The following is an 18,230-nucleotide window of genomic DNA, read 5'->3' as shown; positions in this document are numbered from 1 at the left end:
TTCTCAGCTTATTACCTTATATTGTCTTTCACCTGCAGAGCAGAGCCTTCAGGACTTTCCCTCACAGGACCCTGTACCTACCTCTACAAATTCTATCTTGTAGTCTCTTCCATACTTTCTCCAGTTAAATATTGAGAATTTTTCAAATAGTAGCTAAATATCTTGTCCCCAGAAAATATTTCTGACTTTTGCCAACTTGATCAAATTCCCTAATATTCTTTCTTTGGAACCATAACACTTTTTTTTTTTTTACATCCATTACCTCCAGTTATATCTTTATATATATTTGTCAACCTAAAAGGCAAGTTGAGGAACACCAAATATGAGATCAAAGAATTTATACAAGCCAAAGTGAGGATGGCTTTCCAGTAAAAAGCATATTCCAGTTGTCCAATAGAAGTGTTTAAATGATGTCCCAGGAGTCTGGTTTCAGAGAGGAAGAACAAGAACAGGATTAGAGCAAAAGCACTGTTACATTTTCATTGTCAACAACAACAGCACAAGATGTTAAGATATAGATAAGAAGGAACAAGTCATTCTCCAGGTTATTCATTACTCCAGGGGCATCAGCATGTCTACAAGCAGTTAAGTTGTGGTGGTTAGAGGTTAAAATTAACCAGATCATGAGTTCTTGGAATCCAGGAGGTTGTGACTGCTATCCTACAAGACATGTTTGCCAGAACTGATAGAAATCTGTGGAACTCCTTTATTTAATGTCTTCATGTTACAGGATTATGTGATCAATTATAACTCTTCCTTATCTCACAATAATAGAGTCTGAGGTACATGAGAGTAAGTACCAAATTATTTGTTTTCAGCATTATTTATCCAAAACTGAGGGTAGCATCTGACATGTATTAGACACCTAGTAAAAAAATGAATAAGATCAGTCTTCTTTGAGAAAATAAGAATTGATTGAGAATAAAACTATAATATCTAACGTAGATAATCAAAAACATTTGTTAGTATGTCTTCTGGCTGGATTTAGTAAAAGAATTTTTTACTATAACCACTAATGAAGGTTCTAAACATTGTCATCAAAGGCAATATCATATACACATTTTCACAAACATCTGATGTTTTACAACTTTTTAAGTTACTATCAGATTCTTTTTTATTTTATCAGATTTAGCGAGCCAGGTATAGTAGTCAATAATATTTCATAAACATTGCTTTATATCCTTTTTTTGTTTTGTCAGAGACCATTTTAGAAAATATAAAATAATCAACTTTTCCAACAAAACAAATTTTCCGTTAATATACTCTTTTAAATGCATTAATAAATTCGGAAGCTATTTAAGCAAAATGATGAATTAAATATTAGTCCTACTCAAAGTAATTGACGTTAATGTGTCGTTGGTTTTCTAGTGGCAACCCAGAAGTATAGATGCAGAGTATGATCCTACCACATCTCTGATCCTCCCAAGAACCTGGGTGGGATGAGCCTCACTTAATCTGCTCTAATTTTTTTAAGGTTTGTCCTGGTCTTCAGATGCTACTAGTGTTGGCAATTGTTTCTGATAGAAGATTAACCATTTTTCCACATAACTAATACTGACTCAACCTATATAATGGCTGACTTTTGTTCTCTGGTGGCATTAGTCCCCACCCAACTTCAGAAATATTCAAAAACAAAATAAAAAATGCTTAAGTAAACTTATCATATGCATACAATGCATAAGTTAGGAAATATATTATATATATATATATTTTTTCATTTTTTTACATAGTAGGCACTTATTAAGTGTATATGTATTAAGTCATGATAAAAGTATATCATAAATTCAAACTGGCTATTTTCCAACACTTTGATGAAACAGTATGCCAATCTATGTCCCTCCTTTTTTATCACAACTTAAATAATATAATGTGCTATGGATATCAATTGTATAAAGCTAAACACATTTTTTGGTTCAATAGTCATTTCAGCTAATCTAATCAAAGTGTGCACTGATAGCCCCCAAATTGTCATAACTGCACTCATGGTTACCTTCCTAGAGTGGCATAGTGTAAAAATAAACCATGGAGATATTCTTAGAAAGGATATCTAGTAGGCATTCAGTCAAATGGAATACTTGACTATGCTACTATGTAGAAAACCTGTACACATGTATGTAACTGTTTAAGAACAAATGTCCTGCTATATAGGAAGTGTGTGAGCTTTATTGTTCAGTCTCTACATTGCAAATAAGGGAAGATAACCAATTAATAACTTAAGTTTTAATTTCGCTTTGATCAGCAAGAAGTATACATGGGATTATCTCTCAAGTATAAATTGAAAAAGTCCTTCTTCCCTAAGACCTTACCAGTGCTGAACAGGACCCAGTAGGAATATACTACAAAACTACTTTTACAGTTTCTAAGTTTATATAATTCATTGTCAATCAAGATTAAGCCATGGCAATGCTGCTACTCTGTGGCATATCTCAATAGGCATTGATAAGGAATGTGGAGTTAGGGGTTCTATCCATATCACACAGACAGGGAACAATCTCCCCCAGAAAAGGGTATATCTGGCAGCCTGGAGCTGTCCCATGGTGTGAACCACAAAAGCTATGATTTCCCAGTCCCATATTTATCTCAGGTCCTTGTTACCCTAGATAAAGGAGGTTGATAATTAAATTGTTCAATAGGAATATTCACACTTGCAAATCAGAAAAAAAAAAACAGAAGCTTTTCTTTTCACAGATATACACATTCTTTTTCTCAAGGCACAAGTTATTTGCCCCAGTAATTGAAATATTTTATGGGGCTATGGTTTTACTCTAGAAATTTTACTCTCTTGTGATATTTGCACCCCCCAAAAGAAGGAAAATCAATGAAAAGAAGTTGGAAAATACAGAGATTGTTTCTCTTGAAAATATATTATTCCCAGACTAAATTATGCCCAGATTTATGAATTCTGAAAGCCAGTGGTGTTCCTTTTTTACTTATTTCAGCTTAAATTGGGTTTTAAAGTCTCTGCATAACTGATCTATCAGGTAAAACAAAGAGAAACATGTCCTCCTTAACTAACAACTGCTTGGTATGTGGTGTTACAAAATTCTTATCTCCAACTCCAAAATCACAAGCATCCTCTCTGAGGAATGACAAGATGAGAAGATCTTTTGACACTCCACTTTGATTATTTTGAAAGACTTGGGCCTACTTCTAGAAAAGATATGAAGAAATAGTTGTTATTAGCTCTAAGGTTATGCCTGAACCAACCCAGTACATTTTTTCGTGACCTCTACTTTAAAGCTCCCTGCTAGGACAGAGCCAAAGCCCTAAGATTCTGGTGAAGAGGGCATACACCATTGGAAAAGATGAGAAAAAAGAAAGGCATCCTAGGCAGGAAGCAATAGAGAAAAAGGAAGAAGTAGCAGAGAGGAAAATGGTTTCAATGTGCCCATCTTCTCTAGTGACCCCCTGAAGGGCAACAGTGTAGAAAGGAAAGAATGTTTTGTATCATCTACCAGTCTCCAGGTATATTCTTTTTTATAAAAAAAAAAAAAATAAGATTGTTTTTCTTCTGCTAACAAATTGTTCCGGCAAAGCCTTTTAAATTGTGCAAGACACAGCAAAGCGGTTAGAAAACGAACAGTCCCAGAACATATTTAAATGTGTCTTCTCTACTTTTTCAGCCTTGAATCCCATTTTGGTTCCTTTTGGTGGGGGCCTTTGCCTTTTTTATAATAAATCAATATTACATCTAAAAGCTATATATATCATTCTTTCTAGTAAAGGCTTAAAGGGGAAAGAAAAATATCTGTTGCATTTTTTGTTTTTTTTTTTTTTACATTCTCCAGTTGTCCCTCATAAAATCTGCACTAGAATCAACACTTAATCTGGTGTATGAAGTCCCACTTTTCTGTTTTGGGAAAATTTCTTCTTGCTCATTAGCTTATATAACTTCCTCTCCACCCCTCCTTGCCCTGTAGAATTTCTGGGCATTGGAATTATTCTGAGAAGTGATAATAAGAAATATCAATTATTGTTGATTTGAACTACAAAAATACTCCTTTATTTTGGGTTTGAACTACAATCATTATTTATGATTAACATTACCAGACATAAATATATATTAGTAGGTCAACATTTTGCAAACAGATTCTAAAGCAGCTTCTTCCCAAGGAGAGTAGAAATTTCAATGATTTTTTAAATATAGATATTACCAATTCATAAAAACCTAGAGTAAAAAGAGAGGAAATGTAGCTTTACTATCTGCCCTATGTCTAGAGGGCAATTCTTTTCCCCACTTGCCAAGAAGAGAACTGAACTGAAAAAAAAAAAAAGTGCTTACCCAAAGCTGCTGTGAATATGTAAATGTTTCTGGAATTTTTCCAAAGATTTTAACCAAATATTCAAACCATAACAAATATTCCCCGTGGCACCATTGAAGCATGCTGCAGTTACACATTATAAATGGAAGCCAAATCACACACTTATGTAAAATGACTGGTATAGCAGAAAAACAAGTTATGTATTTAATAAGCAATCTCAGGGTTCTAATGTAGTGAAACCCACTTGTAATTTCTTTCATAGTTTTTTTTCCCCTGCACACACTGTTCATTTTTAAAGCTCTCTACAAGGATTTTATAGAAATCAACTTAGCCTATATACCATCACTCCAATTTTCTTTGCCCATTCCTTTGAAAAACTATACTCCCATTCACGAATATTTGTCATATCTAAATGCATGAAATGTGGTTGTACGGTATTCCTGAAAGCATAGCTTTTACTTTTGAAATATGTATGTTAAAGAAAGAAGCCTTCAATATGTGTTTATATTCCATACAGGCAGGCTTTCTATCTTTTCCAACCTGTGGGATACATTTACAAACAAAAGCCATTCATCTGCATTTTGTCTACCAAAAGAAGGCTAGTCCATGATTCTTATTGTCTTAACGTCTTAATGAAGCAGCCAAATGGGTGTTTTCACCAATTAAACATAAGCTTGTCAATAAAAATTTGAACACTGTATATGACATTTAATTTCAAAACAGCCTACCCTGAAATCCCATCAGCAAATAAAAACTGTCCATTCAAAGACAAAACTATCTATTGTTGCTTTCAGCAAATTCTTTAATAGGTGGGTTTCCTCTGTAGCACAATACTTTATGGATTCCTATGACATTTCACTTTCTTTAGATAATTATCTATCTCTATTTGAGCTATTTGTAAATGTGTTTTCATGCACCTAACACCTCAGAACATGTTGCATTGTTTAACAGGCATCGAACCTGCAGCACTCTATCAAACAGGGGAAAATATTACATTGATAATTAATTTCCACGTAAGATAATGTTGTAAGAAACTTTTCTCTAATCAACTTTGGTAGAAAAGCAAAGGCAGTATTTTGCCAGCGTGTGCATATTGGCTTAGGTTTTCAGTACATTTTAGATTTATTTTTAACCTTGGCTTTCTGTTTGAGCCAAAAAAGATCATCTTCTTCCTGAGGATTTTTCTCCTCTTTTGCTGATTAGCTATAGAATGAGGAGAAGCACCTGATGGGCCACATTAAGAAGGATGCTAAGCGGTTTACAAGTCTCAGTAATTAATGACTATTTTTATCACAAAGAATATAGACTGGCTTCTTCCATCTATCTGAAACTCAATGTAAGCCCCTATAAGCCTCAATGCAGCATAATTGGTGCAATAGAGCTGAAAATGAGATGGAGGATATAATGCAGCTTCGGTAATCCTGCCTTTAGCTAAAATGGAACAGTAGAAGCCCTTGGCAGCCTTCAATGTGGTTACCAAGAAGATTTAAAGTCAGCCAGCTGTCTGCTGTTCCTTCTGAAGCCCACATCACTATTTATACCCTTAAATAGAGTTCAAATGTTTTAAATAATTATATTTATGAGAATGATTTACTGTGGTAAACAATTTGCTTCTCAGCCTTTTGGCTCTAATTGGATGTTTTGTCCAATTAAGAGCAATCATGGACTGTGTACTTGTATCAGTTTTTATTCGGACCACCCTGTGCTTATAATGTGCACTCAAACCTCTTGGGATGAACAAATGGGTTTTGCTCTCTCAGTGTTGTTATTAAAAAAGCCCACTCTCTTGTAAATCATAATATGCTAATAATAGGTCTGGGGACTCAATTGGGGAAATGAAAAAAAGCTTCACATTCATGAAGGCATGCGGAGGGAGACCTCATAAGTGCTGGGGAATGTGTTTGTTTTAGATTTGTGACCATCCCCTTGATAGCCTGGGTAGCATTGCAATGTCTAAACCAAATAAGCTCCTGGTAGGTTTATACAATATGGCTGAAAAGCACACTCAAATCAGAAAGCAAACAGAGTGGGGCTGGGAATACCTTCTAGGAGATTCTGAGAAAAGTCATGTTATTCAATTATTTCAGCAACCTGTTTAAATAGCACGTGAGCATTATATTCATGTTCTTTCTCCCAGTGCTGGCACCACCTTCCATAAAAATAAGACTGTTTTTTTTTTTTTTAAGAAGGATGTGGTTGGAGACCTGCCAGCAGCATGTTCCATAAGCATTATATAATAGTGCATGCTATCTCTGTGTGGATATAAAAGTCAGAAAGTTTCCCTAAAAACATCTCTTGAGTATATATACCAGATATTCAGACATCAAAAGGTTCATTGAAGAAACCAAGTAGAATCAGATTAATCAAGGGGATGTTTAAATTTACCATAATAGTACAGTTAAATCCAATGAGATAAAGAAAGAAATTATACATCAAATTTTAAGAGTTATTACTTACAAATGATGAAATTCTATGCTAGAATGGAAGCTCCAAATAACACATATTTCATTACCCCCATTACATAGGAAAAGAGGGTTTCAACATAACTTATAATTCTCTGATAGATGTGGTCTATCCAGTTCACCGATGCATATATCCCAAGTATTGGAAATAAATTCATAATGATTCACAGTTGAAGTCCAAGAACAACTTCAATTGTTGAATGAAAAAAGGAAATACAACAAAAGTAAAATCTTAATTCTCTCAGTTTTAAATAAGACAGTCATCATAACAGAACAGATTAAGTACTATCTGTTATTTTCCGTTAGCTAAACTCTAAAGACTTTGCTAATTGGAGGAGTTTTCTGAAATATAGATTTGGGCATTGAAAATTTCATTGTCTATAAACTGAAAGATGAATAATATTAAGATTCAGAGTTATAGCATATAGGAAATAGGACCCAGATGATGTAGCATAGGAAAGTGGATGGACTCTGTGTCTAGATTTCCTGAAATCAATTCCTAATTCCTCCAATTACTAGCTGTGTGAACTTGGGCAAGTTCTTTATTTTACCAGTAAAATGGGGATAATATCGCAAACTACCCTAATACACCATTGAGATGTCTAAATGAATTAATATATAGAAATATTTGAAATAGTACTATTATACAGAATAGTTGAATAAGCATTGGATACTGCTATTTTTATGACAACCATATTTTTAGATAATATCTTTCAGTATGTAGATATATGTACATATATAAGTACATATATACATTGCAAGGTACAATATGTGTATCATTTGATAACCAACTAACAAATTTGTCAGATGGTAAGGGTCAATATTATTTGATAAATAAGAAAAATGAAGCCCAATCACATAAATAACTTTCTCAAGATCACACACTCAAGAAATGGAGAGAACAGAACTGGGATCCTATGAGTCTAACACGGTATACTTCAGAGTGCTTTCATTTAAACAGGTTTTCTAAGAGCATTGATAATTTTGGTTCGAGTGATTCTAGTGAAAAAATGACAAATGAATGTATAGGTAGTTAGGACAGGAAGATACAACCCAGGACATGAATAAGATAAAATGGAGGTAGAACATAGAAAGGATTAGAACAACATGGGAAGCTGGCTTAATGTTCCATTATGTATAGAAGGTATGCCTGCTAGGTACTTGATTAAAACTATTCTATATCAGATGAAGCACTTCCATGAAATAGTTGTAGACAACTGCTTCTGGTGAACAACATATGGCATATTTTTGCATTTAGTTATTTCCTTCCCCACAGTTCTATGACATCTTTCAAGCAGGTCCTGAAAAATTACAAGTTCCTCAATCTCTTGCCAAGTGGAGAATACAATTCTGAGACTGGCTTGACAGTCTACTTCAAAAACACCTGGATTCCTTTTAAGAAGATTTTCAATATTATAAAGGATATGGATAGCATAGCTGCCATCTTCATAATTGTTTAGTTTCATAAACTATCCATACTGACAAAAAGATATTAGGTTCTCTGCATAAGAATGTTGACAACATGGAACACTGTGCCATATGTTTGATTTATTGGTTCTTCCAAGTAATTATTTCTATCAAGCACTGTCTATGCCAGAAATACCTTCTTTACTTATTCATATTATCCAATGTTACATAGGATGTTTTGAACATATCAATGTAGGTGTGTTTGTTTCCAGTTTGGTACCCCTGCATCTGATATAAAATGATTTCCTCACTGGATAACCTTGGCTACATCTGACTTGGAACAATTCTCCACATTTTCTATAGGATTATCATAGTATTACATGGTTCTGTTGCTACAGTGCTATTGCATTAAAATAATAATGCACCCGGATAGGATTTCAGGTTATAAGTTATTTTAAGGCAAGAAAATAAAATCATTTTCTCAACCACTCTGGAATTTAATATTCTCATGAATTTGCTATTATTTATATTTAGAATACCTATAGGCCTTTTCAATTTCACAGTTTTGTAAGAAACTTTTGACTTTTATGACTTAAAAGTCACAGAATTAGAAACAATAGATAGGGGTTAACATGCAAATATCTACTCAAGAATACACAATTTTAAAACACCTAACAAAAATTACTAGGCTCCTTGATTGGTATAAATATAAATCTGTTTTATAAGATCAGGAATTCTCTGTCCATTGAAATATTTAGAAAAAGGAATATATCCGTTTACACTAATATTTTCATGAAGATTCCTAACTCAGATAAGAGGTTAGGCAGAGAACCATCTAAGATTTCATGATCTAAACTAACTCACAGTAGGTCTGTTTCAGAAATGAGCTGAGATGTTTCAGAAGAAGAAATCACAATTTTCAATTTATTTTCCATTTGATAGCAGGAAATGAAGTTATTGCATAATCATTGTGCGAGGGTAACTAGACTCTGGAATGCTATGGAATTGACTTTGAATGCTAGCTCTGATATTTATTAGTTGTGTGACATAGTTATTGATAAAATTGGATTAATAATATCTATTAAATAGACTTAATAGTAAGAATTGAGGGAAATATTCACATGTCTATAGATATATATGTGTGTGATGTGTGATTATACACTTATTTTATATATACATCTATATGTATGTCGTGTGTGTGTATGTGTGTGTGTGTGTGTGTGTGTATAATCAGTAGAAATAAAATTTTTATACAGAGACATTAGTGAGATTGTTTAGTTGTTGTTGTTGTTGTTTTGTTTTGTTTTTGGTACCAGAAATTGAACCCTGAGGTCAATTCAAATACTGAGCCACATTCCAAGCCTTCTTTTATATTTTATTTACAGACAGGTTCTCCCTGAGTTACTTATGGCCTCACCAATTTACTGAGACTGGCTTTGAACTCATGATCCTCCTGCCTCAGCCTCCTGAGTCACTGGGATTACAGGTGTGTTCCATGGTGCCCAGCAGTGAGAATGTTTTTAAGTTGTGAAATATAATTTTTTGACACCTGTGTATAGAAATTACTCATTATTATAATGATTTAATCATTTTCACCAGATCAATATATTCATCTCTATGTTTCATTGATTTCTTAATATTTCTTTCTTTGTTTATAGCATCCAATTCAATTTTCTTGACATTCTCTAAAAATCACTTTAAAATTAATCAATCAATGTGCTTTTCTTGTTTGGTGGCTTTACCTTTTAGGGAGGTTGTAAATTCAGTGATCTTTGTGTTTGATGATAGATTGGAAGGAAATGATAGAGGAAGGAAAATTGAACTATTGACTAGAAGGAATCTTTCCGGGTTGAGGACAGAAAGAAAGGTCGGCATATAAAAGATGAAGATGGTAAAGATATGCAAGGAGAAAATCAACACTAAGATTACAAACACTAAAAGGAAAATTAAGAAAACTGGGAATCCAACAAAAAAAAAATAACAAAAGGGACTTATTAAGGTTTGGATGGGAGGTGTCCCCCAACAGCTCAGGCCTGAGACAATGCAAGAAAGTTTAGAGGTGAGATGATTGGGTATGAAAGTTTTAACCTAATCAGTGCATTAATCCCCTTATGAGGATTAACTGGGCAACAACTCTATGGGGATAAAGTGTGGTTAGAGGAGGTAGTTCATTAGAAGTCTATTTTGTCCTTGGTGAGAGGAGAACTCTTTCTCTGCTTGCTGATGGAAACCTTCTGAGCTGCTTTCCTCCACCACACTTTTCTGCTATTATGTTCTGCCTCACCTTGGCCCAGAGCAATGAAGCCAGCCATCTATGGACTGGGACCTCTGAAGCTGTGTGCCCCGAAATAAACTTTTCCTCCTCTAAAATTGTTCTTCTTCTATCTCTAAGTCACAGTAGCAAAAATGTTGATTAAAGTATAACTTATTCAACAGCTGGTTTAGGATGGAGTCCTGTCCTTTTGAAACAATGATTTTAAGTCCATTTCTTTTTATGTGTTTGAGTCACAGAATTCTGTGTGGAAGGTAGCATAAAGCTATCTGGTCAATCCTGAGTCAGGGTCCAATCCTCTCTAGGGTGTGATGAGCACAAGCCTCACAGACAGTGGACTGAAAAGACATTACCCTGGGTCCTAGGTCCTAAACCACTTCAGGAGTTACTTGCTTGCAAAAGCTACTTCATCTTAATTTTACAAATTACCATTGGATAGCAGTGATTTTTTTTTACTAAGGCAATGAGCAATGAAAACCTATTACATGTATAATTTTTCATTGATTTTATTAATTGTCATTGAAAACAGAGAAAATCAATGTCTCCCACCAGCAGATTATATTGTATCTTCCCCTGAAGGCAGTAAATTCTGCTCAACTAGGATAGAAACTCCGATTCATGTCTTTTTAAAATATACTCCAAGATTAATTCCCTCAGAATTGAAGTTACCAATGTTAATGAAAGAAAAAAGTTCTTTTCTCTGATCCTTCATTTTACTAATTCACTTCAGTACTTACCTAACAGTACCCACTTCGTGTGCTTCATGCCTCTTGTCTTTCTTGGCTTCTCCCCTCTGGTACCTGAAGACTGCAAATTTGGAAATCAAAATAAAATAAGAAAATCATCCCAGCTTTTCCTGTGCTCTTCCCACTAAAGATTTTCTAGCTCTGCTTACTAATTTTCTTCCTCTTCTCCAATGCAGATCACTCTGCAAGTCCATGAAGATTATGGGAAAGGTAGAAGGAAGAAAACACTAGAGTCTAGAAGATTGGAGAAGCAATTTTTTAAGGAAATTTGGTGAAAGTTAAGGTTTGAAGCTGGTTTTATTGCAGGTAAATAGATACTTGTATCTACTTGTACATTTTAAGACATGTGATTAACTTTCTGTATTTCTCTTTCATTATTTTTCCTTTCTTTATTCTTAATCTCCAAGCCATTATTTTTCACATGTATCTTTTTATTGTATAAATTAAAGGTGTAAAGCATGATGTTTTGATATGTGTATGTAGTGAAATTAGTACCAGGAATAAACAATTTAATGTACCCACCATTTATCATAGTTACATGTTTTATATGGTAAGAGCACCTAAATCTTAGAAATTTCAGCGTACAATATTATTCGCTAAGCCTTCATACTGTGCTTTAGGTCTCCATATTTATTCGTCCTATATAATTACAATTTGTACCCTTTGACCCACATCTCTATTTTCCACCTCACACTACTTTTAATTACAACCAATCTAATATATGTTTTTATATATTCAACATTTTGATTCTGTTTTTTTTTTTTTTAGAAGAGATCCTATAGTGTTTTTCTTTCTGTATCTGGCTTATTTTACTTAGCATAATGTTCTTCCGTTCATTCATGTTTTCACAAATGGCAGGATCTCCTTTTTAAAAGATGAATAATATTTGTGTATATGTGCACATGTGCATGCACCAACATATCTTTACCCAGCTATCTACCCACAGAAATTTAATTTGTTTTTATATCTTAGCTTCTATTAATAATGCAAAGAACAGAGTGCAAATATGTCCACAAGGTGCTGATTTTGTTTCATTTTTGTATATATCTAAAATTAATTTACTTTGACATTTCTTTTTAGTGACTAGTCTTTGTTTTTTGTTAACCTGTACAAGGCTAAAACTGGTTGCTTTAATCAAGACTACATTACTTATATAACAATCACCCTTTACTGCCAATTTCCTGCATATCCATTATGTATGTGGAAATGGGTAATAGGGGTTAATGGGGAAGATACACAGTAGAAATCTATTATATTGAAGCAACAGCCAAAAGAACAACAAAATTGGCTAGAAACAAAATTTCACATTTAAATGTATAAATTCATGAGAAACCATACAGGTCAGAAACAATAATACAAAAAATTGTAGAGAGAACAAAAGAAACCAAACAGAAAAACAGTAAGAGATAGCAGATATTTACACCCTTAAAATCATAAAATGAAGAGAGATGTAGACAATGGAGAAGATGAAAATTTTCAGAAAAGATGGCCCAGTGCAGACCTCATCTCATTTCCTGTGTCAGAAGCACCTACTTATGCAGTAATGCTTTCATAATATTGATTCAAAATGCAGAGTAAGGTACAGGTGGGACCACATGAGGTCTATTTAGACCCACCTTGGGGATGAAAGGTTCTGAAACAGGTTTGAAAGGGATTTGTGTTGTAGACAAAACTGAAAGGTCATGATGAAAAGAATTTGAGTTAAATATAAAAAAAGGCTAAATTGCATCCATAAGTTCAAGGGAGCTCTGGGGTACTGCATACCATTTTCTTTGAACACTGTCTCAGGTCAGATCAGTGCCCACAATAAATCATGAGGGTACATGTCCATGAAGTTCTGCCTGGCCTGCTGGTTAGCTCTTTGCCTGCAAGGAAAACCCAGGAACTGATAAATGGAGAGATCAGCCTCTTTAAAACTGAGACCTTTAAAGTAGGCTGGATTAGAAGAACCTTGACTTTTCTGTCTCCTGAAAGGACCATGAGAGTAGAAACTGACCATGAGCCTCATATCCCAAACCCTTTATACACCATCTCCTTTAACACCTGAGATGGTCAAATGCAAGATGCACTGTACTTGATATTTTATGGAAAACGAGAGTGTGACTTTCAGAGTTAGGTGCTCCAAACCACTTAGTTTGTTTTAAAACCAGGACTGGACCAGGTGTAATGATGTTTTTTTTTCTTGTTTTTTTTTTTTAATTTCAAACCATGCTACATCCTTTCAGAATGCTTTCCTTTTTTTTTCATTGCTTTTCCATCTATAAGAATATACCTCCCTAGACATTATACTCTTTTATGTTTTTTCTATCAAAACTTCTTGAGCAAAAAGGAGAGCAGAAGTATTGTTGCAATAATACATTGCAGGCTAATTCACTGAAAGGAAGTCTAAGTCTGTGGTTGATATAAAACAAATTAACCTAACAATCAGGCTTTTGTCCTAAATCCAAGTAGTCAGAAAACTCATATAGTCATATTTTTCCCCAAGATTGCAATGCTATTGATGAAGATCCTAAATTAATACTGGTTTTCTAAAGGGTTCCAAAGCCATTAAAGAAATATTAAAATGTCTTCAGTATAATATCAATGTTATGTATATTTTATTGCATTATAATACCTAAAACAATTTTCAATTTATTTAGGGTACATATTGTTATTCTCAGCCAATTCCCTGATCATGACTTATAAATTAAAGTTTAATAGAACAGTATTTATTCAAAGCTAGAGGGTCACTGGGCTTTTCTACTGCTTTTCTGTACTAACATATTCACTTTTAAAATCCTAGAAATTATTTGCAGTGAGAAGAGAAACACCCTTTTTAACAGCGTTGCAAAGTTTCCAAATACAAATTGAAGTAGAATCTGCATAAATATTTAAATGATCCTTGGCCTATTATTATCCTTGTGTTCATAGTATAAGATTCATCTATGAAAGGAATCAAAGACTGAATTTAAATTCTCTACCAGGATAATTACCCATTGCATCTAATTTTGAGGGTAAGTTATTAAAGAAACCAGGTCATCTTCTTGTAGAGGACAGACGTTAGCTAAAATCAAGGTGTGACCCTGTCATATCTTAAGATTAATTTATTTCCCTTGGTCTCTGTGCTTGCTTTCTGGCTACATTAACCAACAAGTTTCCACAGTGTCTATTGAGAATGGATGTCTATTTGCATGCAGACTATTGCTGTGAAAAGTTATGTGATCATGATTCCCAAATAATCCTAGGTGGGTGAATGTGGCTGTACCACTATTCTCTGGTGGTGTTTTTAAGAGATTCAGAATGGATCTGAACTCACAGGCTTTTAAAGAATTTCGAATCTGTATCTACTCGTGGATGCTGCCTGCCAGCTCCAATTTCTTTACTTCACAGGACTAATCTCCTTTTAAGGAAGGGCATTAACTTACCAAAAAGGAAATAGTGTGCTTGTAATGACAAATGAACATGACTCTTCTCTTCTATTTGATAGAAGGGCACTTGTTCAGTCTAAATTGTGTATTCTTTTGTAAACAGACTCTAGCTAGAGGAATCAATGCCCTGTACAGATGGTGCCAGACCTTTATTCGCAAATGCACGCACTTGATTTATATTAAAGTTTTGATATTTAACCTTCTGTCTAAACCTTAAATCAAGGCCCTACGGCAAGGACAAATGTCTTCATCTTTTTAAATTTAAAAATTTATTTCAAACTATAGAAGAGAAATTAAACTCCCAGAATGATTTGAGCCTGTGAGCATAAAAATAGCCCTCTAGCATAGTATGCATTTATAACGAGAGTCATAATCTAAGGATCAGCCTCTCAAAATGAGAATGAGAATCAAAAAGAATTATAGGAAAAAAAGTTGTGTCTCTAAAAAGACATATATGAAGCCATATGAATGTAAAAACCAAGCCAACCCAATTAAAATTCAAGCTTATTTAAATACATCTCTATACCCAATCCTCCAACACACATATAAATATACACATAAAAAATACAATACAACCTAAAATTATGCTATTTAGATTTTTAAAAAAGTAATTATAGGACTTAACTCATATAGCAGCTAGGGAAATTATCACAGGTTGTAGCTACTGCCACTATAAGAATTGGTTTCAATTCAGCCTTTAATGAGATCAGCAATTTCTATTCATTTTCATGGGTACCTACTCCTGTAATGAAAAGGATTAATTTGAAGTCCTAGAAATGCATCACCTAGCTCATGTTGGAGGGTAGCTAGTCTCTGGGCCATAAATATAAATTCTTCAAGTACTATGGTGACTATTTCATTAAAACTGATGATGTTTTAGTATTTCATATGCACAGCCATGCAAAGGTTGTGTGAAGCAGGATTTTAATATAGAATGTATTTGAAGAGGAAAAGATGTCATGGAAAGGTGATCAGTTCTTACTCAGTGATATACCAGTGCGGGTGGAGGAATGCTTCTTTTGTCAAGCAAGTACAAAATAATCTCTGAATTCCACATCTAAGATAAAGAATGCAAAGGCAGAAAAAGGGTTTGTGCCATGGTTACTTTCTAAAATCAACAATATAAATTTATTCTATTTTCCCCTATGTAAAAAATCATAATGTTTGGAGGGTAGGATTAAAGATTTAGGAGGAGGTAATGCACACATTATAGATCAAGCCACTACATGGTCCCTGAGCTGGCCCCTGATTTTAAATGAGTATTTCACAGGAGTCCTCCAACTCCATAACTAATGCCATTCACATAGACAATGTTGACAATGCAGCCTGCTGCCAGGCTAAATGTGAGGGATACTGCAAAACTGACAGCAGGTTCACAAAGCAAAAGCCTTTTCAATTCCCTGAAAAAAAAAAACAGTCATGAAGGATCCTTCCTATATAAGGTAAGTGAAGCACATGTAGTGATCAAGCAAGTAATTTAGTCCCAATTTGATCAATTCACTGAGGAAAATAAAAAACGATTGCCAATTTGGTCTTACATGCAAACAGGGGCTACTGGTCTCCTGATGTTTTACATTTTAATTAGGGGCATGATAGACATAAAGTTCTACAATTTCTATTTTCTAGCAAAGAAGGGTTGATTAGGATTTTGAGAGCTGAACACTAAATATGTTTAAAATACCAAGAATTATTTTTAAAACAGTGACACTCCATCTAATTTTTAAAACTGAAAATTATGCAGAAAATGATTACATGTATATTCAGAAACTATTTCCAGAAGTTGCTCTGAACTTTAACACAGGACTCGTCATCTTGCAAGTGAATAATATCATATAATGATTCTGGGCCTGGCAGAAATCCCGCTTTTGGCACAGTATACTCTGTGACATCTATAAACCAATGACAAGAGAAGATCACCAATGATGATGTCCTGGACAGAAATCAGCCAAAATGTCCCGAGCCTACTTGGGGTTATTTTCCTCCTAGCAGCAGACAGGTGGATAGGAGGATTGGTAAATGATGTATGTATGAATCTTTCTGTTGTACCTAGCAGAGGTAGAGTGTTTATCTTCCTAAATATTTGTAAGGCTCCTGTCACCTAGATATATAATACTCCAGAAAAACAAAAAAGAAGAAAATAAAGGAAGTTTAAGGAATAAAGAACTATCTTTTAAGTCATTGTGCTAAGCAGTGAGGTGAAGGAGTGATTGCCAAGTTTAAATAGCTCTGGGGTCCTCAGTGAATGTGTTTATGTTAATTTAAAACCATAATTTAATTCAATGAGGAAAACAACAACAAAAAAGTCCACAGTAGTTATTTCTATAGTACAGTCCAAACCACTACACTAAGACTTTTTTTTTTTTTTTTACTGTCCAGTTTTTACCAGATTGTTTTGTTGGGGTCTTGTTAAATCCACAATTGCTAGAATATTTTAGGGATAGGAAGGACATTCATTTTTCTTGAATCTTGATTTATAAAATAAAATATTTGTTCTGCCTGTTGCTAAGTGTGGTCCATTTAACTATTCACAATGAAGGGATAGAAACTTTAGGATTTCAATAATTTGTGTAATTCATCTAATCCGGTTCTGTTATTTGAAAAACAAGATTTAGAGTTGAGAAGATGACATATGCAATTTTAGTTCTAAAGTACATCATGATTTTTGCCCATGAAAAACAATGCATAAATAAATCTTCCTCAGTGAATTAATGTGTACATTCTAACACATGTACCCATTAGCCCATTCTGCATTCACGTTCTCATTGAAGGGAGATATCTCCCCTGCCTCTCTTAGTTTTATTTTTTTTCTTGTCAGCTAGAAATTAACAAAAGAGCTGATTAATAAGAATAGCATCAAGATTTTATTAATTTTACATATACATAGGGATTTTCAAAAAATCAAGTGCAGAGATATGCCTAAAACATTATACTTCATTTCTTTTTAGACAAAGAACAATGAAATTAAGAGGGAATGAAATTATTATGAAGCTGGTGGAAAAAGGGTTATTTCAGGCTATCTAGGTTCACTGTAGCCCCAATGACCAGACTTAGATCAAGGCTACTCTCCAATGTTCTGATGAAAGGGACATCCCTCTCAAAAGAACAGAGAAAGACAAGCCAAGTGGCCCTTTCTGACAGTGAGTTCACTGGAGTAATTTCAGCTTGAAATAATCGATGTACCAATTTTACATATTTTGAAATGGAATGTCCTTAACTCCTTTGCCATATTTGTCCACTTCCCTTAAAGGGTTCAGGGAACTTGGATAGGGATAAGAGTTGTTTGATGTTAGACCTAGTTCTCAGATTCAGTTCTTCTACTTCTTAGGACTATAAACTCAGGCAATTACTTTATCACTCTGATACTTAGTTTCCATCCATAAAATGGGATGAATAATTCATAGGGTAGCTATAAAGATTAAGTGAAGCAATATATGTAAAGTGGCTAGTACATTTTAAGTACTCAATAAATATTAAACATCAGTCTGTTTTTGTACAGGCACAAAATATTTCAGTGAATAATCAGTAAAAATCAACTTTTCCTTAATTCTGATTTTGAATCAAATGTTAGTCACAGTTTGACAAATGTGGAACAGAAGTTTTAGAGGAATTGAAAATCCAGATAACAGTTACTTATTATAATTGGATTCCCATCTGTGATTAAATTTCAACATCTT

At 34.0% G+C, this 18,230-nt stretch overlaps 1 long non-coding RNA gene across 1 annotated transcript in view; it reads right to left on the bottom strand.

Annotated features, from left to right (window-relative positions):
• LOC144376460 (uncharacterized) overlaps window positions 1-11,213 on the bottom strand; it is a 166,338-nt gene extending 155,125 nt beyond the window's left edge. Inside the window, exon 1 of the long non-coding RNA XR_013436964.1 lies at window positions 11,141-11,213. This is a non-coding gene — a long non-coding RNA (uncharacterized LOC144376460). The remainder of the gene's footprint in view (window positions 1-11,140) is intronic.
• Window positions 11,214-18,230: the final 7,017 nt, after the last annotated feature.

Source organism: Ictidomys tridecemlineatus, chromosome 3 (assembly GCF_052094955.1).
Source record: "Ictidomys tridecemlineatus isolate mIctTri1 chromosome 3, mIctTri1.hap1, whole genome shotgun sequence".
Classification (NCBI taxonomy): Eukaryota; Metazoa; Chordata; class Mammalia; order Rodentia; family Sciuridae; genus Ictidomys; species Ictidomys tridecemlineatus.
This window is presented reverse-complemented; position numbering and strand designations above follow the sequence as displayed.